General features: G+C 39.5%; 1 protein-coding gene across 1 annotated transcript in view; it reads right to left on the bottom strand.

Annotated features, from left to right (window-relative positions):
* The window catches only part of tmem102 (transmembrane protein 102), a 65899-nt gene extending 42526 nt beyond the window's left edge, over positions 1 to 23373 (bottom strand). The window contains exon 1 of the mRNA XM_028798444.2: positions 23158 to 23373. The gene's annotated coding sequence lies outside the window, so the exon portion shown is untranslated. The remainder of the gene's footprint in view (positions 1 to 23157) is intronic.
* Between the last annotated feature and the right edge of the window lie 2365 nt (positions 23374 to 25738).

Genomic DNA, 25738 nt, shown 5'->3' with positions numbered 1-25738 from the left:
GGACTGCTGATTTGCCACAGCTGCCATGCCCTCTTGATATATAGAAGCGCGGGTCAGCTAAGGAGGTAGAAGGGAAAAAGAAAAGAACGGTGGTTGCAGGAGAAGACAGGAAGCAGCAGCAGGAGGAGAAAGTCTGTGCGGGAGAGCGAGTGCAGGCTCGCGTTGCAGCTGGACAGGGAGCCTGGGTGTTGGGCCGACACCCGGGGAATAGTAGTAGTGGTCACCCCCGCTGACTGATCATGGAGCAGGAATGACCGGAAGGTGGATGACTCTCCGCGTAAGGCCGCAGAAGGCAGTGGGAGTCGGGACTTGGGGAGTGTATTCCTCAGCGTGGGCGCCCTGGTTGTTGAGGAACCCAAGTCGCTGTCAGGAGAAGCCTACTGGAGCCAGAGATCGGAAAGGCAAACTGAACAGCCGAAGCAGGCAGAGTGAAGGTCAGCTGCAAGTAGGGCGACTCCCCTATTGAGAGGTCCAGACAGGGGAAGCAGGGGAGCCGCCAGGTAAAAAGTCACCGGGCTTCTTGTTGTGGTTTTTAAAAGACTGCTTCCTACAGTATTTTAACCTTGTTGTTTTAAAGATTTTTTTCTATTGTTTTAACCTTCACTTTTCACATCTGTTTTTATGAATTCTTTATTTAAGGAAGACTGTTTTGGAAGGCACTGTACTTTGTGAACATTGTTTTTGATTATTGTTTAAATAAAAGCACTTGGCACTTTTATACACCATCCCCTTGCTCCATTGTTGTTGCTTCACTGCCTAGCTCATCGGAGGCATTACCGACGGTGTTGGGTTTAAGGGCTCCCGGACAGCAGACAGGAGCATGCAGCGAACCCGCATCCTCACAAGCTTATGATATTATTTATCTTGCCTTACAGAAAGCATTTGATAAGGTGCCTCATGAGAGGTTGGGCATCAAACTAAAGAAGTGGGAGTTCACTGTGCTGTTCGTAGATGGGTGCAGAATTGGATCAGACACAGAAAGTAGAGGGTGATGGTGTGAGGAACCTTATGGCCGATGGTAAGAGTGGTGTGCCGCAGGGGTCAGTGGTTGGGCAGATTTAAAGGTTTGAGCAGATTTGTGGCACATGAAATTTAATGTCAGTAAATGTAAAGTATTAGACACAGGAAGTAAAAATGTTAGGATTGAATATACAATAGGAAGTCTGAAAATCGAGATTACACCTTATGAGAAGAATTTAGGAGTCATAGTGGGCTCTACGCTATCACCTTCCAGACAGTGATCAGAAGCCATTAAGAAGGCTAAGAGAATGTCTGGTTATATAGTGCCTTGCTGCGTGGAGAACATGTCCAAGAAGGTTCTGCTCAAGCTTTATAACCCACTGGTGAGGCCTCATCTGGAGGCAGTTTTGGTCTCCATGATACAAAAAGGACATAGCAGTGCTGGAAAAAGTCCAAAGAATTATGAAGAAAGAGTAAAAGGGCTGAGGCTTTTCAGTTTAAGCAAAAGAAGGTTAAGAGGTGACATGACTGAAATGTTTAAAATTATGAAGGGAATTAGTCCAGTGGATCGAGACTGTTATTTTAAAATGAGTTCAACAAGAACAACGGAGAACAGTTGGAAACTTGTTAAGGGTAAATTTCGCACAAACATTACAAAGTTCTTCTTTACACTTGGAATAAGCTACCAAGTAGTGTGGTAGACAGTAAGACTTTAGGGACTTTCAAAACTCAACTTGATTTCTTTTTTAGAAGAATTAAATGGATAGGACTGGCGAGCTTTGTTGGGCTGAATGTGCCTGTTCTCATCCAGATTGCCCTAATGATGTAATATTTAACCAGGTTACTCATGAATAACAGAAACACTTGGCAATGAGTTTTATCACTGACTATTACCAACAGTATCTTTTTCCCAATTCCAAAAGCTACATGTTTTTTTTATATTTATGTATATTTACATTTTTTTAATTTGTTAATTTGCTCTCAATTTTTACTCTTCTGTCTCCTTATTTGATGTTTACTTCATAAGCAGCTGTTCGAGAATGATGGCTTCAGTGTTCTTTAACTCATCATATTTATAATGGCTTCAACATAATATTTTACATATTTGAAAATACAATGTGCTTATAAACTGGAAGTACATTAGATAATAAGCATATTAGCAGAATGAACAGGTTTGACAGAAAAGATCTAAATACATTGCAATGAAAATCAAAACAAAACTTAATATTTCAAAATAAAATTATTAGTGAAATAAAATAAGTCATACAAATAAAAAAAATATTCAAATAATGTGACAATACTTTCCCACCCTTGCATAACACGCACAAATATACTTTTGAATCCAATACACCAGCAGGGAGAATGATAGTTTAGTCTTTCTACTAGGGGTGGGCGGTATGACCAAAATTGTATATCACGGTATTTTTCTAAATTATCCCGGTTTCACGGTATTCGACGGTATTTTTTTTCCCCATACATGAGTGGATGTTAACCACATTTTCCACTGCAATTACTGGCTAAGAATAACCTATTCCACTGTCAAGAGTATTGTACATTGTACAAAAAAAAACATTTTAATGTGCACACAAGTATTAATACAGTTTTGCATTGCCCCATAAAGTGATAGTTTTCAAGGGGGTGGCACTAATGGAGAAGGTATCACATTGCATGACAGATGCAGTCAAAATATAGAACCTTTTTATTGAAAAAATTTTGCAAAAACAAACTATAATTTTGACAACATATTTTCAACCATACAAAGAGGCATTTAGACTTAGTAAAATATCCAGAAGTGCTTGTCAAAAATTGTATTGCACCGAATATGTCTTAGAAAAGGAATAAATAGTAAATATTTTTTGTAAACCAACTACACTTTCTGTTAATGTTAACAATCTCTGTCCACTGACACGTTAAAGTGACTTTTTAAACAACTTTATCATCATTAAACTGCATAATATTTAAAATAATAAATAATAACAATAAAATAAATAATAGTATTATTACTGATAGTTGCACTATTACTTCAAGACTTCAAGCCCAGGTGCATTACGCAGTATTCACCAAATTAAAATAAAATACAACAAGTGCAACTTGGTGATGACATCTTTACCAGCTGAACCATCATTTAGGCAAACTGCATTAATATGGACCTTGCTTCAAGCTAAGCTATACTGGGAAGAAAAAAACAAACTATATGTCGAGAACAAAGTCAACATTTCCACTTTATTCTTGCCGTTTATGTCGAGATTAAAGTTGACATTTCCACTTTATTCTCATAGTTTACTTCATAATTAAAGTAGAATGTCGTAAACTAAACTTCTTCCTAAAATCAATGTTTAATCAATTACTTGATTTACCCCGTCATAAATTAATGCAGCACATTAAATGCGTTGTGTTACGTTCCCCGACCCAATGGTTAATCACTACGCTTCTTAAGCGATCACCATACAGAATCCATTCACTTCATGATATTCCTGCTTTCTGAAAATTTAGAATGCTAAGATAAATACTTGATATCATTTTCATGATGAAATGCATTAAAGCAGGTATTACACATGCACGGTAGTGCTGCTCCCTCACAGTAAGGGGTCCCCAGGTGTATGTTCAGTGTAGAGAACTTTATAGCAGGTGTGACAAGGCTCCAAAAAACTGGATGTATGAATAGCTATCGCATAGATTTAACTTAAATATTGTGTAAATGTTGGGTTTGTGATCTGCTGGTCGGAGACACGAACACAGAATTCAATGCATGTTCTTCTGAGCGGGCTCTCTTTATTGCATGCATGCTGTCTCTATCTGACGTAGGCTACCAAAACCCCAGTTCCTATCCTTCATTTTTCTTTCACCACATAACCAATCACCACATGATAAACGTCTTTGTGAAATTAAAACTAGTTATAAACTTAGCCCACGGAGTGTTCAGAACTTTAAAAATATCTTCGTTATAAATGTTTAACCTGGGAGTGAAGTGCAGTTTTACAGTGAAAATGATAGATCGTTATTTGGAAGACACGCATGAAATGCGTGTTCCGTTTCTAAAGTAATCTGTGTAAACACATTGTTAAAACAGAAGCTTTTTCATATTTTAGTAATAAATGTTACAAAATGTAGTAGGCATAAACTATAGAATATATAAAGCCCGAATTCCAAAGATCAAATAAACACTTTCACAAAAGCTTCAAGAGTGAGTCAACAGCTTCTGTGGCGTAGCGCGCTAAGATTTGCCTTTTAGCGCAGAGCAGCTTTTCCTTGCCTCACAGACCTGAGTTCAATTCCCCGCTGGGGATGAAGTGTTGCTTTTTTTTTCTTTTCTTTTAAACCTCAAACGGACATAAAATTTATACATTGGTATGCACTGTCAGTTACTGAGATTTTCATGTGGGATGCTCCTTTTAAAATATTTTTTTAACAATTGAGACATCTGACTCTCTAAGTAAGATGGGGGGAGGGGTGATGTTAGAGCGCCTGCGCTTATTCAGTACAGCAGGGACAACGCACATGTTGTTCTTTTTTTCTTTCAGTACACGTGGCTTCCCTTTTTATTTATATATCTAGTGACTTCTCTGCCTGTCTGTCTCTCTATTACGCAGTGCTCTGTCTGTCTGTGTGTTATGGATCTTAAAAATAAGTTATAAGGACAGTTGTTCCTGTTAATTGCAGTCTCAATTGTTAAAAAAATATTTTAAAAGGAGCATCCCACATGAAAATATAACGATCTCAGTAACTGACAGTGCATACCAATGTATAAATTTTATGTCCGTTTGAGGTTTAAAAGAAAAGAAAAAAAAAGCAACACTTCATCCCCAGCGGGGAATCGAACTCAGGTCTGTGAGGCAAGGAAAAGCTGCTCTGCGCTAAGAGGCAAATCTTAGCGCGCTACGCCACAGAAGCTGTTGAATCACTCTTGAAGCTTTTGTGAAAGTGTTTATTTGATCTTTGGAATTCGGGCTTTATATATTCTATAGTTTATGCCTACTACATTTTGTAACATTTATTACTAAAATATGAAAAAGTTTCTGTTTTAACAATGTGTTTACACAGATTACTTTAGAAACGGAACACGCATTTCATGCGTGTCTTCCAAATAACGATCTATCATTTCCACTATAAAACTGCACTTCACTCCCAGGTAAACAATCAAGTCGTGAGCTGGGAAAAGTTCGCTCACGTTCTAAGTCGGTGGGGGGATGGAATAGCCAGCTGCTGGCAGCTTGTCTTTTATCAGCACATTTAGAGGACAAAGGATGCTGGCGGAGAGGTGTGAACGGATTTAAGAAGCGATTTAAGGTGGGCCGGATATACGAGTTTTTTCGTAGGCTCTGGTAATGCTAGTGTTAATTATGCCATCCATTCAGAGTTGCGCCCATCTCTGAACGAATCACTTAACACAAAGCATTTAATGTGCTATATAACTTATGACGGGGTTTGACAAAATCTAGTAAATTAAATATTCATTTTATGATGAAGTTTAGTTTACGATGTTCTACTTTAATGACAAATTAAGAGAATAAAGTCAAAAGAATATATTCTTGTCATAAGCGTCAAGATTAAAGTGGAAATGTCGAGAATAAAGTCAAAATGTTGTCACACTATTACACAGTACCCAGGTACATTACACTGTATTGAAAACAAATAAAACAAGTACAACTTGGCTTGCAGTATTATCCAGTAGTATAGAAACAGTATTTACACATCTGACCTTTTAAAACTAAAGCATCTCCAGGCGACAGATGTGACTGCTTTTTTCGGCTCTCTGTCCATTTTCACCACGCGGCATACCTATGCTACCGCCCACTATTTGGTGGTGTAGCAGTGAAAAAGAGCCCTAGTGCAACAAATCTGTGTTTAGTGGTGTAGCAGTGAAAAAGGTCCCCACCTGAACAGTTTCCCGCTGCACCACGTTCCGAACGTTGTTTAGGCAATTTAAATCGGTGTTGCGGTATAAGAAAAAACCATATCATAAGAAAAATAAAAAACAGTTTTCGGTATGAACCAGTATACCGCCCAGCACTACTTTATACTCAGAAAACTGGTGAAACCAAACAGAACTTTCCACGAAAAAGCAGAATCATCAATGCATTACTAATTTTGTCCCATTAGAACTGCTGTTATGGCTGTGCATATTGCTTATTTAATTATTGTGGCAACTGTTTGGATCAACTGTTACTGAGAATTTTCTTTTTTCTTCTCAGAATACTGCATAGCATAAAGTTTATCATGGAGTGGAAGTATTGTTATTCATGACAGAGAAATGTCAGACAGTTATGGTATTCTGCTGAAAAGTCCTAATTTAGCAGTACTAAAATGCAAAACTTTGGGGAATTGATTGTGGTGACGCTGCAGGGAACGAACATGAAATCTCTATAAAGTTTAATGCACAATAATCATTTAACTGCTAAATTTAACAGACTGAATAAGCAAAAAGTAAAAATAACAACACTGAATGTCGTTACTAATAAGGTCAGCCAGCACTAAATGACTTAGGCTTGTGTCACATTGTAGGAAACTTCCATTTAGACTGCATTTCATTTAATGGCTGCAGTTACTAAATCACAATGCTTCTGAGGGTGTCAAATTTTCTGACTAGATACTGCATTCCATTTGAACTTCCCAGGTAGATTTAACTTGAATGCCCCCAAGTTGGATTTCCTACTTGGAAAGTTGGGAGAGACTCACCAACCCCAACCACAAAATCCAAGATGACTGCACCGTGCATTGGCAGAAGTGAAAGCTGTAGTAGTACAGTATACTATTTAGTAGCACTCCTGTTTGTTGTGTCTCATTAAATCAGTCATACACACAGTACTATCTAACTTTTATCTCTGAACAGGTTGCTAAAATGTTTGGATGGGCAAAATACTGTGTAGTTCAATAGGTGTCTGTATTCCAGCAGCACAACAAGGTTTTCTTAAAGGTGTCCATATTGTTTTTTTTCGAATTTTTACCCTGAAAGCGGTCAACTAGGATGTGATGTCTTTCCCAGCTCTGACATCCAACTTTCATGGTAAATAGAATGAAGCAATATTACACATTTCCTCAGAACTTTACATCATGTTTCCAAATTTTGTGTTGAACTCTGAAAGTAGTAGCCTCATTCTGGTAGACAATCAAAATAAGCTGCAAAAAAGAAGAAAAAAAAAAAAAAAAACACATTTGGATCTGGCTCCAAAATTAGACAATTCTTTCTTCTGTACAGACCAAAACACTTGCTTTCCAACTTTCATTGCAGGAACCAATGTTTAGGGTGAGTTGAGCACTCATTGATTGTTAATTCCAACAGAAAGCAAAGCCCACCTATACACCTTGTGATGGATTATGGTAAAACCAAAGCAGTTTGATTGTGTTGCAGTGAACAGTACAGCACTAGAAAGAAGTCTCTGGTAGTGTCACACTACGTAAATTAAGGTAACGGCACAAACTGTGACTGCAGCTTTCTAAGACTGCATTGAGATTATGTAAATAAGGCCACAACTGAAATGTTTAGAAAAGATGTGCAGTTTTATATTGGTTTTATACAATTTTAATCTTTTTAATCTGAAAAATTAAGATTTGCTGATATTTAGTCAAGTTCATTGCTTCTTCCATTATTATTCCCTGGGCTAAAGGCTGCCAGAAAATCCAAAAGCACAGTGGGTACTCTTCCATACTTAAGAGAGGGCAAGGTGTTTGTCTTAAATTCCCTCCCATCCCCCTGATCATCCAAGTGTATATTTTGGCAACATGGCCAAAAACGTCTATTTCTGTTCAGTCCATAGTATGTTTATCCAAAGACTTTCTAATCCAAAAAATGTTTTACATTCTTGAAACACTGACTTTTAAAGTGAGGTTGTAAAATGGTCTTCCTCTTAAAAATTCTTTTATGAACACAATGTTTGTGTAATTAGTGCTGTATTGTGCCCACCACTCTGGTGTCTCTGCAGGTTCTTTACAGTGGGTTGCTCTTTGAATGTACCATCAATCACCAAGCAGCTCAGAAATTTTTGTTGGTCTTCTAGACCCTGCCTTGACTTAAATGTTCTATTAACTTCAATTACTTAATGATGATAAACAAACAAGATTCACTAGCTAAGTGGAGGCAAGTTACGCTCCAAAACGTGACCAGTGGTAAACCAACTCAAACGGAAGCTGACGTGTGAGTGAGGAGTGCCCTGCCTGGCTCCTCACTCCTGACGTCACTCTTCCCCCTCCCCTCGGCCCGCAGCCGCTGTCTTGGATTAGCGAGAATAAATCGCTCCTACTTGTGAACTATTGATACTTTGTGCGATGACAAAACTCGCAAAGTCAATCGTAATGTTCAAGCAAATTATAGAAAAAAACACGATCTAAATCCATTAAGTAGTTCTCTTGTGAAAAGCAGACATACAGTAGAACACTAGAACATTAGAACACTCTAGACGAGAACAGGCCATTCAGCCCAACAAAGCTCGCCAGTCCTAACCACTTATTTCTTCCAAAAAAACATCAAGTCTTGAAAAGTCTTGAAAGTCCCCAATGTCTTACTGTCTACCACACTATTTGGTAGCTTATTCCAAGTGTCTATCGTTCTTTGTGTAAAGAAAAACTTCCTAATGTTTGTGCGAAATTTACCCTTAACAAGTTACCAACTGTGTCCCCGTGTTCTTGATGAACTCATTTTAAAATAACAGTCTCGATCCACTGTACTAATTCCCTTCATAATTTTAAACACTTCAATCATGTCACCTCTTAATCTTCTTTTGCTTAAACTGTAAAGGCTCAGCTCTTTTAATGTTTCCTCATAATTCAACCGCTGTAGCCCTGGAATCAGCCTAATCGCTCTTCTCTGGAACTTTTCTAGTGCTGCTATGTCCTTTTTGTAGCCTGGAGACCAAAACTGCACACAGGACTCAAGATGAGGCTTCACTAGTGCCTTATAAAGGTTGAGCAGAACCTCCTTGCACTTGTACTCCACACATCATGTTATATAACCTAACATTCTGTTAGCCTTCTTAATGGCTCATGAACACTGTCAGGAAGTCAACAGTTTAGAGTCCATTATGACTCCTATGTCCTTCTCATAAGGTGTAATCTCGATTTTCTGACCGCCCATTGCGTATTCAAACCTAACATTTTTACTTCCTATGTGTAATACTTTACATTTACTGACATTAAATTTCATCTGCCACAAATCTGCCCAAGCCTGTATGCTATCCAAGTCCTTCTGTAATGATAAAATGGATTCCAAATTACAGTAATCCCTCCTCCATCGCGGGGGTTGCGTTCCAGAGCCACCCGCGAAATAAGAAAATCTGCGAAGTAGAAACCATATGTTTATATGGTTATTTTTATATTGTCATGCTTGGGTCACAGATTTGCGCAGAAACACAGGAGGTTGTAGAGAGACAGGAACGTTATTCAAACACTGCAAACAAACATTTGTCTCTTTTTCAAAAGTTTAAACTGTGCTCCATGACAAGACAGAGATGACAGTTCCGTCTCACAATTAAAAGAATGCAAACATATCTTCCTCTTCAAAGGAGTGCGCGTCAGGAGCAGAGCATGTCAGAGAGATAGAGAAAAGCAAACAAATCAATAGGGCTGTTTTGCTTTTAAGTATGCGAAGTACCGTGGCACAAAGCTGTTGAAGGCGGCAGCTCACACCCCCTCCGTCAGGAGCAGAGAAAGAGAGAGAGAGAGAGAGAGAGAGACAGAGTTTGTTTTTCAATCAAAAATCAATACATGCCCTTCGAGCTTTTAAGTATGCGAAGCACCGTGCAGCATGTCGCTTCAGGAAGCAGCTGCACAGAAGGTAGCAACGTGAAGATAATCTTTCAGCATTTTTAGACGAGTGTCCGTATCGTCTAGGTGTGCAAACAGCCCCCCTGCTCAATCCCCCTACGTCAGGATCAGAGAAAATCAGCGCAAGAGAGAGAGAAAAGTAAGTTGGGTAGCTTCTCAGCCATCTGCCAATAGCGTCCCTTGTATGAAATCAACTGGGCAAACCAACTGAGGAAGCATGTACCAGAAATTAAAAGATTAATTATCCCTGTGGAACACCACTCTTAAAATTGGCCAATTGTAATAAGGTTCCTCGCACAATCACCCTCTGCTTCCTGTGTCTGAGCCAATTCTGCACCCATCTAAAAACATCACCCTAAACTCCCACTTCTTTTAATTTGATGTCCAACCTCTCATGTGGCACCTTATCAAATGCTTTCTGAAAGTCCAGATAAATAATATCATATGCTCCACTTTGATCATATCCTTTTGTTGCCTCCGCATAGAATTCCAGCATGTTAGTAAAACACAACCTCCCTCTTCTGAACCCATGCTGACTGTTCAGAATAACTCCTGTCCTTGCCAGGTGTTGCTCAATCTTATCCTTAATAATTCCTTCCATTAATTTACCTGTGATGCATGTTAAGCTTAGTTGCCTATAGTTTCTTGGATCTGCCCTGTCACCCTTTTTATATAATGGGATGATAGTTGCCATTTTCCAGTCCTTCGGAATCTCTCCAGTGCACAGTGACTTCCTAAAAATGTGTCAAGGGTTTCTCTATGTACTTGCTAGCCTACTTAAGGACTCGAGGGTAAATATTATCTGGTCCTAGTGATTTGTTTGATTTCAGCTTATTTAATCTGAGCAGCACTTTTCCCTCTACAATTTCCAAATACCTCAGTACCTCCTTAGTAGTCCCTGTTACCTCTGGGAGGTTATCCCTTGCTCACTTGTAAACATCTCAGAAAAATGTAAGTTTAGGGCGTCCGGTTTTTCACTGTCTGTATCTTTTAATTCCCCTTTACTATTTCTGAAGCACTTGACCGCCTCGTTGACTGTTCTTTTACTACTAAAATGCTGAAAGAATATCTTAGAATCTCTTTCGCTTTATCTGCTATATTCCTCTCCAACTATCTTTTAGCTTCCCTGATATCCTTCTTAATGGTTGCCCTCATCTTCTCATATGCTCTACAATTCACTTTGCAGTAATTAGTCTTATATGCCTTATAAAGCCATTTTTTCCTTTGCAACTTCTTTTTAAATCTTTATTAATCCACCATGGAGTTTTTTTTCGTTTCCTATTAATTCCAAATTTAGGTATGTATCTGTCCTGCATTACATGTAAAAGATTTTTAAACCTGTTCCACTGCTCCTCGACTGTCTCCACACTTAAAAGCTTATCCCAGTGTATCCTACTTAGACATTGTTGCAACTGCTCAAAATTAGCCCTACCAAAGTTCAACTTAATTTTAGTCTTTGCATCTGTACTCTTACAAAATACTGAGAATTGTATTACATTATGGTCACTTGACCCTAGTGGTTCAATCACTTCTACACCCTCAATACTATCCTGATTATTACAAAATACTAAATCCAGACAGGCCGTATATACAGTGTATTTCAACCATCGCAAACCCCATGTTGTTTTTAGTAATGGCCGAGATAATATTGCCATGTATTCATGGAGAAAGTTTTTTTTTTTATGCATACAGGGCTCAACTAATAAATAAGAGCATGAGGCGAGTTTCCAATTCAAAAGATCAAATTCACTTTAATGCTCTTTACTTTTGTGCACTACTCATTTACTTCATAATATCCATATTACTAACCGAGAATGCTAAACCGGATGATGGACGCAGGCACATCCGGCCATGGGCCGTAGCTGCAAAAAGACGTACTGCGCAGGCGCAAAAAGAGTCTGCGAGAGTCGGCTGAGGAGCCGAGAAAGGCGGACAAAAGAGGGCGAGAGAGGCGGATGAGGGTCCGCGAGAGGCGCAGGCACAAAAAGAGTCCGCGAGAGTCGGAGAAAGGCGGACAAAAGAGGGCGACAAAGGCGGATGAGGGGCCGCGAGAGGCGGACAAGACCACAGAAACAAGGAGTGAGCACGCACCGAAAAAAGGAAAAGGCACATAAAAAAGTAGTCAGACGCGGGGAAAGCACAAAACACATTGCACACGAAACTAGACACACCAAAAAAAAAGAACATACGAGCGCACAACAGCAAGGCACGACCACACACACACCCCCCCCCCCCCCCCCCTACAGGCACGGGACGGAACGGGACACACACCAAGAGGGGGATTCAACAAGCCCATGGAAGACAAAAAAAAAGAACACAAAACCACCCCACAGACCCTACAAGCAAGGGACGGGACACACACAAAGAGGTGGATTCAAACAAGACACAGGAACACAAAAAGAAAGAAGACGCTCGCGCAACAACAATCCCTCCCACACATCCATAAGAAGTGACACCCAAAGCCACATATTCTAAAGTGAACGTCGACACCTTCACACTAGGCAGCATAGGTGTCGGCATAGGTGTCAGCATAGGTGGATGTCCTTTCAATAAAGCACTATTAACCGTTCAACTGCAGAAAAAGATACATATTAACAGTGAGTGCGATCCTCCTTATTACTTATCCATATTTCGCATGCTGAGAAAGAAACAAGTGATGAATACACAGTCACGGGTACAAAACGATTCGGAAAGGATAACGGGAACGTGCCCAAATGGACCGACACAATGCACGTAGACTCATTCAGCGCGCGTGTCAAAGTGCTGCATCGAAAGAAGCACGATTTCAAACCGAAAGAGCTCGCGTATCAGACATACAAAAAAGGGAGCGAAGAGACAGAATAAATGAACGGAGACGTGAACAACACGCAAATGAACTGACAGAAAAAAAAAAAAGCAAGACGCGAAAAGCACCAAGCTCAAATGACCGACATACAAAAACGGACAAGGCTCGATACAAACAATGCACGGCGTAGACTGAAACGGACTTTGCGCAAAGCGGAGGCGAATAAAAAAAAAGAAAAAAATTGCGCGTCACAAATAATGGACATGCAACAAAAAGTCAATCAAACGCAAAAAGCAAAACATGCCCGTCGCGGACATCAACGCCACACACCTGTTAAACGCTTACGCCAAATGGCTGAAAATGCCTTCAATAAGGAATCCACTATTGAAGAAAGAGTACATATCAGGCCACCAAAAGGCAATGGCCCATACTGCTTTCGCATATGTGGACAAATATTGCATCGCATTGGAACAGTGCACCCTGAAACAAATCAACAACGCAAATATGCACAAATCTACATCCTAGATCCAGATGAGGCAATCTATCAACGCATGAACCTTCCTGAAAACAAACAATGCACAGAGCTTATAATGAGAAACGTCACTCATGTCATAAACAATCACCCATTAGCTAAGTCTATAAAAATGCTACATGAAGTTGAAAAGGAGGCAAATACAAAAGCAAATGCAGAAGGTATAGCGGCAACTACAATTGCTTTGGTCTTGATAAAGGACAAAGAACAAGATCCAAGACGATACAATCTGCCCGTCTTTAATGAAGTGGCAATTGTCTTTCAAAGTAAAGATGGTGAGCCTCCATTTCACAGAGATATTGTTCTACATTTACGTCCTGATAAAAACAACACACCTACATTCCAACGCAATGTTGCCTTCTCACGTGTTCGACGTTCATCTGACGTTAGAGTTAAAATTATAAATGATCCATGCCAAGGAAGACTCATTCAAGGACAAGACACCATCTTTACTACTAATGTTACATACAAAGAAATATTCCAATAAAACATTAATATATGCCAAACACTCTATTTGTTATTTATATGCGCATCATCCAAAGCTGCACACTATTCTATATCTAATTCATACATCGCACTCTTTGTCATGTCCCAACGCCAGGGGTTGGCGAGCGAAGCGAGCAGGGGGCGGAGCCCCCTAGTTTTAGTATAAAACACATGTGGTTTGAATGTTGTAAGCATACTGGATACCTGACATGTGGACTATACAACACAAACAACTTTCTTGTGCACATTTTCATACTTTTTGCTGATATTTAGGGTCTTGCCACCACTGGTCCCCACTAATGCTCATTATATGAGGATATTTGTTATCTGCATCCTCTGTAAAAATGCAAGATTAAAAATTTCTTTCAGGCCATCACTACAAACTATGAAGAGTAAGGAACAGATAAATATTTTTGGGTTAAGTATTCCTTTAATAATCAATCAATCATGTATCAAGGCAATATCTTAAAAAAAAATTAAAACCACAGGTGTGTGTCATATAATGGTTAATCTAGTATACCAGATGAAATTCTTACAGAATGGATATCATAAAAGAAAAACATTCTAGTAAGCTAAAAATTGATGGAAAACTTTCACACACAATTAAATGTACATGTAAAAGGAACTGGGAAATCTGATTTTCTGTCAGTGTATAAATGTCATGAAGGCAATGCCTTTGTGTATGGCCTTGTATGTTAACTATACATGAGCGTACCCCATTAATTGTATTACCCAGAATGCTGTGTGAGAGCAGATAGATATAAGCCACTCTTGAGTAGAAGGCATACAGCAGTTTAAAAGACCCTGAGAGCACAAGGAGACAGATTCTCTGGTCTGACGAGTCAACAATTGAACTCTTTGGTATGATGAGACTTATTGAGGTTCAAACTGATCAATGCATATATGAAGGTAAGACAAAGAGAAGCTGTGTTTTATGCTTTGTTTGCTTGGAGGACATGGTACAGGAGCTGCAGCATGAACAAGCAAGCAACCAAAAAAACTTTACTTTTATCTGCTCACACAAGAGAGAAATACTGCTGTCAAATCTATCTGAGTAGAAAAGTGTCAATCAGTATTTTGACAGATAAGAGGCACACAAGTCCTTACCAGGAAAAGAAAATCCGAACACATTTCTCCAGTTTTGATGTCACTACACTGGTTACCTGTGTCATTCAGAATTGACTTTAAAATTCTGCTTATGGTTTATAAAGCTTTAAATAATCTCGCCCCGTCTTATATATCGGAATGTCTGACACCTTATATTCCAAATCGCAACCTCAGATCCTCAACTGAGTGTCTCCTTAGAATTCCAAGAGCAAAACTTAAAAGAAGTGGTGAGGCGGCCTTCTGCTGTTATGCACCTAAAATCTGGAATAGCCTGCCAGTAGGAATTCGCCAGGCTAATACAGTGGAGCACTTTAAAAAACTACTGAAAACACATTACTTTAACATGGCCTTCTCATAACTTCACTGTAATTTAATCCTGACACTCTGTATATCCAATTCATTATAATAACTATTCATTCAAAATTTGTACTAACCCCTACTCTCTCTTCTGTTTCCTTTTCCGGTGTCCTATTGGTGGTGGCTTGTGCCACCACCATCTACCCAAAGCACCATGATGTTCCAACAATGATGGATGGATTAAAAGCCAGAAGTCTGTATAACCATCAGCATAAAGTGACTCCGTGAGAACCCTAACTACAAAGAGGACTATTTCATTTATGTTAGGTAGAATGCCCAAAGGGGACTGGGCGGTCTCGTGGCCTGGAACCCCTACAGATTTTATTTTTTTCTCCAGCCTTCTGGAGTTTTTTTTTTTTGTTTTTTCTGTCCACCCTGGCCATCGGACCTTACTCCTTTTTATGTTAACTAAGGTTGTCTTATTTTAATTTCTTATTTGTCTTTTATTCTTCTTTTCTTCATTATGTAAAGCACTTTGAGCTACTTTTTGTATGAAAATGTGCTATATAAATAAATGTTGTTGTTGTTGTTGCACACCATTAAGAAAAGTATATACAGGTACATTAAACCAGTTGGTAACAAAACTGTCAGAATGCTTCATTAGACAATGATTTGTAATTTTGGCCATACTGCCTGCTCCAAGATTCCGTCGGTATTTATTTTTCAATCCGGTAACTCAGAAAATATAGTCTCTCTCTCTGGATGGATGGATGGATACTTTATTAATCCCAAGGGGAAATTCACACCCAAGGGGAAATTCACAAATTCACATACTGTGTATGACTTTTCCAGTGAAAGATTCAGTGAAACAGGCAAAGCGATTAAGGGTGCCCAAATCTTTGCATAAAAGTGTTTGTATATAGTCTGTGTATTTTAACGTGTTTTTCTTCCACATGGCTATATTTTTTCACTAGTATACAGGTGCCGGTCATAAAATTAGAATATCATGACAAAGTTGATTTCAGTAATTCCATTCAAAAAGTGAAACTTATATATTAGATTCATTCATTACACACAGACTGATGTTTAATCAAATGTTTATTTCTTTTAATTTTGATGATTATAACTGACAACTAATGAAAGTCCCAAATTCAGTATCTGGGAAAATTAGAATATTGTGAAAAGGTTCAATATTGAAGACACCTGGTGCCACACTCTAATCAGCTAATTAACTCAAAACACCTGCAAAAGCCTTTAAATGGTCTCTCAGTCTAGTTCTGTAGGCTACACAATCATGGTGAAGACTGCTGACTTGACAGTTCTCCAAAAGACGACCATTGACACCTTGCACAAGGAAGGGCAAGACACAAAAGGTCATTGCTAAAGAGGCTGGCTGTTCACAGAGCTCTGTGTCCAAGCACATTAATAGAGAGGTGAAGGGAAGGACAAGATGTGGTAGAAAAAAGTGTAAAAGCAATAGGGATAACCGCACCCTGGAGAGGATTGTGAAACAAAACCCATTCAAAAATGTGGGGGAGATTCACAAAAAGTGGACTGCAGCTGGAGTCAGTGCTTCAAGAACCACCACGCACAGACGTATGCAAAACATGGGTTTCAGCTGTCGCATTCCTTGTGTCAAGCCAATCTTGAACAAGAGACAGCATCAGAAGCATCTCGCCTGGGCTAAAGACAAAAAGGACTGGACTGCTGCTGAGTGGTCCAAAGTTTTGTTCTCTGATGAAAGTAAATTTTGCATTTCCTTTGGAAATCAAGGTCCCAGAGTCTGGAGGAAGAGAGGAGAGGCACAGAATCCACGTTGCGTGAGGTCCAGTGTAAAGTTTCCACAGTCAGTGATGGTTTGGGGTGCCATGTCATCTGCTGGTGTTGGTCCATTGTGTTTTCTGAGGTCCAAGGTCAACGCAGCCATCTACCAGGAAGTTTTAGAGCACTTCATGCTTCCTGCTGCTGACGAACTTTATGGAGATGCAGAGTTCATTTTCCAACAGGACCTGGCACCTGCACACAGTGCCAAAGCTACCAGTACCTGGTTTAAGGACCATGGTATCCCTGTTCTTGATTGGCCAGCAAACTCGCCTGACCTTAACCCCATAGAAAATCTATGAGGTATTGTGAAGAGGAAGATGCAATACGCCAGACCCAACAATTCAGAAGAGCTGAAGGCCACTATCAGAGCAACATGGACTCTCATAACACCTGAGCAGTGCCACAGACTGATCGACTCCATGCCACGCCGCATTGCTGCAGTAATCCAGGCCAAAGGAGACCCAACTAAATATTGAGTGCTGTACATGCTCATACTTTTCATGTTCATACCTTTCAGTTGGCCAACATTTCTAAAAATCCTTTTTTTGCATTGGTCTTAATTGATATTCTAATTTTCCGAGATACTGAATTTGGGACTTTCATTAGTTGTCAGTTATAATCATCAACATTAAAAGAAATAAACATTTGAAATACATCAGTTTGTGTGTAATGAATGAATCTAATATACAAGTTTCACTTTTTGAATGGAATTACTGAAATAAATCAACTTTGTCATGATATTCTAATTTTATGACCAGCACCTGTATATAAGGCTGCTAAGCTTGTATGTGAAAGAGCTTTTTATGGCACCCTTCCATTTTAAATAACAAAGGATACTGTAATCTGATTTGACGTGTCCTATTTGGCACAGTGGCAAGTACAAATGCCAGCCCTGGACACTGCATGTGTGTGCGGACTTTGTACACTTTACCCATGTCTGCACAGGATTTTCTCTGGGTGCTCTAACTATCCATCCACATCACAGAGGAGTGTGTGTGTTCAGTTAACTGGTAATCCGCCATGGACTCTTTGGGAGCAAATGTGGGAATGTGCATGAATGTGCCAACAATTACTCCTGCCAAGAGTAAGAGCGAAGTGAATACAGCGACTTGATTACACAGAATTTAAATGGAACTAAAACAATGCTGTCTACTGTGTTTTAGGTAATACAGTTTACCTCAGGTGTGGTACAGGACCAAAGTGCTAAGGACAGCAAAAGCTGAGTCACATCTTGACGCAATGGATGTTGGCCACTGGTCTCCACACACAAATGCGTAAGTTACAAGGGCAGCAATCTACCTAAGTAGGCTACTTTACTGATCAAAGTCCTTTATTTGATCACATAGTTACCCCAAAGCAGATAATTTTAGCTGGTTTATAAACTGTACTTTTCCCCATTTGTATTAAGTTGCTTCTTGACAAAAAAAGTTCACTATATCACAATATTTGTTTACATTATTAAAAGTAATTTTTTTACTAATCAAAGTTCTTCATCAGTACAACACAGAATTTTGCATGTACTTGTTAAATAACTGGAATTTCATTTCAAATGGATCTGTGTCTTTTGGGCATGGTAATAATTATATAAACAGAAGAAAATATCAGCACATTTTTCTCTAGAATTAAGATTTTGTTAAGGAGATGGCAGTGGCACAATGATTAGTACTCCTCCCTCATACCTTGTAATCTTTGGTTTGAGTTCCAGCCCTAGTATTGTCTGTGTGAAATGTGCATGTCCACCCAATGTCCATGTGGGACATCCCGCAACATCCCAAAATCATGCCAGATAGGTACACTGTGACTTCTGAATCAGCCCCATTGGGGGTGTTCTCAGTGACGGGCTGGCATTCCAATATAAGAGTCACTTCCTGTCTTCTGCATGGTGTTGCCCATGTTAGGCTTAGTTTTAACGATCAGAAAGGGTTTTTAATGGCGACTTTAGCTATATTAAAGCTTCAAGTAACATGAAAATGCAAAGCCCTCATACAAACATTTGCAGGATTCTAGTTGTTAACTTCTTCTAAAATGCTACCATAAAATGATAAGTTATTCTGAATTTTGGGGACTTCAAGTAAGGGAACTTTGGATGGAGCAAACTTCTAAACACAACATGGCAGACCTGCTGAATTCAAAGGTAGACCTGCAAAGCTTAGACCATCTTCACCATATAAAAGCTTGATATTGACGGCAGATGTGTGTTTTGGGGTGTGTTGTTTGTTTATGATAAAAGTTATGTTTTCTCTCTGTTGAGCTTCTGTGAAGTTTTAATTTCCTCCTGGGGACAAATTTTATATATAAAGCAGATGGTAACAATCTTGCAGTCTCGTATGTATGTTATCATCCAGTTGGCGCTAGGAACATTTACTGAAGTGCCATCTGTCGACTGTTTAGGAAGTTGACATGTAACTATCTATCTATATATATATATATATATAAAATCCAACATCTGTCTGTATTTCAATCCGCTATTCACGAGAGAAGTACTTAACGGATTTAGATCTGTTTTTTTCTATAATTTGCTTGAATATTCCGGTTGATTTTGTGACTTCTCTCATAGTTCGCTTGCGGTTCCGATTTATTTCCGCAATTAAGAGAGACGCAGGGGGCCGAGGTTTTGGGGGCGGGGCCCTCCTTATTCAAGCGCCAGCCTCAGGGCGTGTACCTTACCTCCGCTTAGACTGCAAATGAGAGAACTACTTAACGGGTTTAGATCAGGTTTTTATTTCTATAATTTACTTGAACATTCCGGTTGATTTTGCGACTTGAGAGAAGCAACTGGGTATTTGTTGGGGGTCGGGGCCCTCCACATTCAAGTGCCAGCCTCACCTTAACTCTGCTACGCTAGCGAGTGAGAGAACTACTTAACAGATTTAGATCGGGTTTTTTTCTATAATTGGCTTGAACATTTCGGTTGATTTTGTGTCTTCTCTCATCGTGCTAAGAATCACAGTTCGCTTGCAGGAGCAATATATTCGTGCTGATCCGAGACAGAGGCTATGGGCCAAGAGGAGGGGGAAGCGTGACACCAGGAGTGGGGAGCTGGGCAGGGTCCTTCTCACTCACACGCCAGCCCCCGTCCAAGTCGTTCTAACCTCTGCGTTTTGGAGTGTTCCTTGCCTCTACTTAGCTAGCAATACCCGTTTGTTTATTGATTTTTAAAGCTTGTCCTGTTTCACCACTATGCAGGCGGAACTGCAGGGGACGGCTAGTAAATTACAGCTATTGTGACCATTCGCACTGCACGTTGTCCTCTGGCACATTTTCAGCCTTAAGGAAAACCCTCTTTTATCCAGCATTCTAATGCAAAAGAAGCACAGGCTCTGGGTGGCAGTTGCTTGTTTGGCGAATGCCATACTGCATAAAGCACTCCATAAAAGCAATCGGTATTTGTGTACTAAACGGACGGCAGTGAAACCTCCCCCACTGAGCCCAACACTAGAATGGGTAGGGGGAAAAATTTCTATATATTTTTTTTTATCCCAATAAATATGTTATGAATTCGTCAAAACAATTGTGCGTATTTCTATAATACAGTAGACCCCCGCGAAGTTGCAGTTCAGGGTTCGCGGACTCAGTCGTTCGCAGATTTTTCCTTAGAACCTAACTATTAATTGTTAGCAGAAAGCGCAAATATATTCCTCAATTTTTTTACGGCTTTTTTCATGGCAATACTGTGCTGTAGAGAGAACAGGACGCAACCGCTGAGGGAAATGCGGTTTGGGATGGCGAAAGTAGCCAATCTGAGAGCGTTATTCATTTCCCCTTGCTGCTGATTGACTGCTGCCCTGCGACGCGTCTCCAGCTGAGTATCCTCATGCTTTCCTTTTTATTATTGTATTCATTTTGTTATTCTTAAGCGCACAAGATGTTGGCAAAACGCCCTGCACCTTCTAAGGCTTCTTGCACTGAGCCTAAGTGCCATAAGAAGTTTAAAACACTCCAGGAGAAGGTTGAACTACTGGAATTGCTCAAGGAACTAAAAAGGTATGCTGCAGTAGCACGCCACTATGGCATTAATGAAAGCACTGCATGCTACATAAAGAAGAACGAAGCAGCGATCTGGAGTACCGTATCTGTAAGTTTCTGTGATAATGCCAAAAAGGTAACGACCGTAAGGAATAAAAATATCGTCAGGATGGAATCTGCCTTGGCATTGTGGATCACCGACTGCAAGAAGAAGAACATCCTCTTGGACGGTAACATCATCTGTGAGAAAGCACAGAAATTGTAGTTCGCTACAGGAGACAATGTAGCAACTTCCCATCAGAATGTTCCTGAAACCTATAAAGAAAAGCCAGCACGAAACCCCACCAGAAGAAGACCGTCCAAAGATACGACTCCTTCTGAAGCGCCTGAAGATGAGGCGCCACCAAAGAGTTTTAAATCCTCTGCACTGTACTGCACAGCTACTTCATCAACAATATCATTCATCATTGGCGAGTACCCATACATTTTACTGTATTGTGATTAAATTAAATTATTATGTATTTTTATTTATAACAAAGAAAATGACAGCACATACCAAAGAAAACACGCTTGCATGAATTACAGTACGTAGAGTGGTACCATCGGAATTTTACATTCTAGAACCGCGGGAGACATAACAGTACAGTACTGTACAGTATACAGGTTTAACTTTACATTCTGTTTTTAGGTAATATATTATGCTAATTCTTTAGGTAATGTATTAAGCTGAGTTTGCAACGAAATTAAAGTGCTTTGGGGGCATACTATAAAAATAGGCATTTAAAAGGCATTTTTTAACCACATCCAAAAGTTGCGGTTTTTCACAATTCGCCGGTGCTCTAGGAACATAACCCCCGCAAATTTTGGGGGTGTACTGTATTCCAATTTCTGTAAATTTCTACACTTTTTTATCCCAATAAATGTTATTAATTTGTCAAAACACTTCTGTTTTCCTTTGTCATGCCGTCCGTCCATTTAGTACACAAGTACCAAGCAATCTTTAAAGTCACTTCATTCACTTGCTCTCCTGTGAAGATGGCCTGTGACCCCATCCAAGCTCCTGCTGCACCTCTGTCTACAGTCAACTCCTCTCAAAGAAGACACCTGCAAGTTCTTCTAAATTCAATAATTGAAGTCGCTGTAACTGAGACAACTAGGGAGTTGTCTGCTTTGCTGAGCATTTGAATTGGAGTACTTTGATTGAATAAAGATTGTAAGTTCCAAAATAATAGTTCAGCTTACTCAGACCTCCCTTGCCTGTCTTTTATGCAACTCAGCATTCCTGATGCGACACTATCTAAAACTTGCACCCATCTCTCCAGCAAGCACACACTGAGAGAAAAATCACTGAAGGAAGACAAGATAAATGGAACTGAAAGTCTAGTGGGGACAGCTTTACATGATAAATACAATAACACCCAGTTTTCTGGCACAAGTTAGTTTAGAATTTGGGATAGAGGCTCATTTGTGGGGTGGATGCTTCCTTCAAAAATTTTGAACAAGACTTCAATGTAAATACCACCCCGATACTAATCATAATCATTAACAACAACTATGACATGACCTTTAGTCAAGAAAAATGAGGAAGAAAAAAAACAGCTGAAAACTAATTGAATAGATAAACTGTCACTGTTGGAACTCAAATAACGTAGTGAAAATCCCAGTTATCTTTTAGGATTAACCTGTGTAAAGCTTTAGAACAGGTAGTCGACTAGACAGCATCCTCATACTTTCAAAAAAAAAACCTCAACAAGCCTGTCATTTTCCTCAGACTAACCAAGATTTCTTGCACAAAGCTCATCACACTAAAAATGTTTTCTACCAATTATACTTTTTAAAATGTCCCAAAACACAAAATGGTGTGTAAAGAAAAACTTAAAACAATACAATAAAAATAAACAAGGACAATCTTATTTTTGTGTATTCCTATCTGCTAAACCACTGACCCGATTATGGAGGCTAAAAGTCAATTTTCCAGACTTTGGACAGCGTGGTCATCCTAGCGCATGCGCAGTTTTCACGCAGAAACTGGGAATCCGAGCGTGTGCAAGTACATAGCAGATACTGCAGCATGCGGGCCTTAAGGTCCGTTACTTTTCGTAAGAAGTGTTTTTTAGTATGTAATCATTCGTTCATCACATAGATATATTATTTTCTACCACACTGAATCCGTGAAAAAAGTCAGCGTAACAGAAACGGCGTAGCCTGCGTATGGAGACGTTCACGTTCTAAATCCAAACACGCGTTTTTCTCAGTGTAAAAACATAAAATTACTCGAAACTTTACTGACAGGTCTAACGCACACCACCAAGCGTCAAAATACGAAAGTTATAAAAGCACTGCATCCTTTAAATGTTTCATTCTTTTTCACGCTCTTCACAACAAGTGGCCTCCGACAGGTGGAGGTATCCCTACGTGCACCTCAATTACCGCTAGCGCTTACCTTTTTATTTCATTGGCTTTTCTCTGTTCGTTCTCCCTTGTTCCTCTCCCAGAAATCTCCTTGCGATGATTTATTCTAATACAGATTTCTGTTTTTACCGGATTGACTCGAAGTTTACTCGGCACGTTCCAGTGCAACACCTACTTAATCCCATCCTCCGCTACGTGCCGTGTACACCTTCCCTTTGGAAAAAGACAGGGAGGAGAGGGCGTGGGAAAGCGCTAACGGAAATGACGTCATCCTCGCGCGTGGTCTGCTGGCCTTTGCTGTTTTTTTACTTCTAATTTCTCGTCATTTTTGGAACGCGATCAAGCCAAAATAGGATCGCCAAGAAACACGAAACCGATTCTGTTGGAGGTAAGGTAAAAGCGGAAGTACAAGTAATCAATAAAATAAAAAGGAAATGCTAGTACATTACAAGAGCGTGCTCGCTTTTCCCCCAGTATTTGTTTAGGTGAAAGATCCGCAAGTGAAGACAAGCAAATCTTAAAACTTTAGTGTCCCGAGTCTTCTAGTCACATACTAGAGGGCGACAGTGGCTGCACGTTTTCACTCTTGTGCGATTCCTAAATTAGAAACCAATCTGTTATTGAAACTCTGCATTCGCTTGCTGGTATTTTTCATTGCTATACAGTAAATTCGAAAAATATTCAGAGCCCTTCACTTTCTGATTTTTTTGTAAATGGGTACATTTATAATTTTTGCTCATTAATCTACTCCCAATAACCCATAATAACAAAGTGAAAAAAAACGTTTTCAGAAAGATTTGCAGATTGTCAAAATCCACTGAAATCTCTCATTCATATAAATTTTCAACCCCTTTATTTAGTACTTTGTAGAAGCACCTGTAGCAGCTTCAGATCTTTTTGGGTAAGACTCTACAAGCTTTGCACACCTGGACTTGGGCTGTTTACCCCAATCTTTTTGGATGATTCTCTTACAAACTGCCATCTTCAGGTCTCTCCACAGATGTTCAATGGGGTTTAAGTTTGAGTTTTGGCTGAGCAAGCACACCTCAGTCATTTAACCTGCATTCTGGAGCAGGTTTTATTTAATGATTTTGCAGTACTTGCTTGCATTCTTCCTTCCCTAACTCTGATTAGTCTCCCTGTCCTTCAGAAGCAACCCAATAGCATGATACTGCCACCACTATGCTTCACTGTAGGAATGGTATTAGACAGGTGATGAGCAGTACCTAATCTTAACCATAATTAGTGCTTGGAGTTCTGACCAAAGAGTTCTTTTTTTTTCTCACCAAACCAAAGAGTCCAATTTTTGTCTGATCAGACCAGAGAATTTTTCTCCTTATGCTCTCAGAGTCCTTTAAACCATTGTATGCCTTCTACTCATGAGTGGCTTCTGTCTAGCTACTCTACCATAAAACACATGATTGATGGAGTACTTCTGAGACTGTTGTCCTTTCAACAGTTTCTTTCATTTCAGTAGAGGATTTCTGAAGCTCTGTTAGAGTGAGCATTCAGTTCTTGGTCGCCTGTCTAATCAATGCCTTTCTTTGCTGGTTGCTCAGTTTGGCCAGACAATCATACCCTAGGACAAGTCCTGATGGGTCCAAACATCTTCCATTTCACAATTTATGAGAACACTGTGAGCCCTCAAAACTTTAGAAATGACGGTATACGCTTGCTCTAGTCTATGCCTCACCACAATTTGATCACAGAAAGCTCCCTAGACTTCATAAATTATTTTTTGTCTTGACATGCACTGTGGAACTTTATACACATGTGTGCCTTTAAAAGTGATGGACAATCATTTCAGTTTGCCACATGTAGACTCCAATCAAGTTCGAGACACATCTCAAGGAGAATTAATGCAAGTAGGATGAACCTGACCACAATGTCAACTGCCACAGGAAAGGTTCTGAATGCTTACAGTATATGAATGAGAGATTTCAGTTTCTGATTTTTAATAAATTCGTAAACCTTTCTGAAAACATGGTTTCACTTTGTCATTATAGGTTATTGATTGTAGATTGATGGGCAAAAGTGACAAATCTGTCCATTTAGAAATTAAATCTATGGGAGAGAGGGAGGTTGGGAGCATGCACTGATAGTGTGTTGCAGCACCCACCACACGAGGAACCACCTGGGTTGGGACCCGAGTGAAGCAGGTGACACCTCATAACACAGTAAAATATGCACAATGTAATGGAGTGTGAATACTATCCGAAACCATTGGAACAGTAAATTGACTCTTCCTTGGGTGTGTCCCTCTGGCAGTAGGGGTATAATTTAATATAAACACCACTGCATGTCCAATGATAATCATTAACCAGAACTGCTACACTATTAGAACACGGGTGAAAAAAAAAAAAAACAAGCAGAGAAACAAAACATCAAGTGTACAGTAGTTCCATGCACTAAATTCTTACAGAAAAGATTTTAAATCAAGGTTTTATTTTTTAATATAGCATACTTAAACACGTATAGTGTATCCAAGAATGCTCAAGGACATGTATAAAAGTACTGATCAGATTTTGTTTTTCCAATATGGGTACAACACAACAGTTCAATGATACTGAAATCCAGCTGAACCGCCAACCTGTTTTTACCATCAAAAAATA

The sequence above is a fragment of the Erpetoichthys calabaricus genome, chromosome 3 (assembly GCF_900747795.2).
Source record: "Erpetoichthys calabaricus chromosome 3, fErpCal1.3, whole genome shotgun sequence".
NCBI classification, from domain to species: Eukaryota; Metazoa; Chordata; class Cladistia; order Polypteriformes; family Polypteridae; genus Erpetoichthys; species Erpetoichthys calabaricus.
The sequence above is the reverse complement of the archived record's forward strand: the minus strand, read 5'-3'. Positions and strand labels throughout refer to the sequence as shown.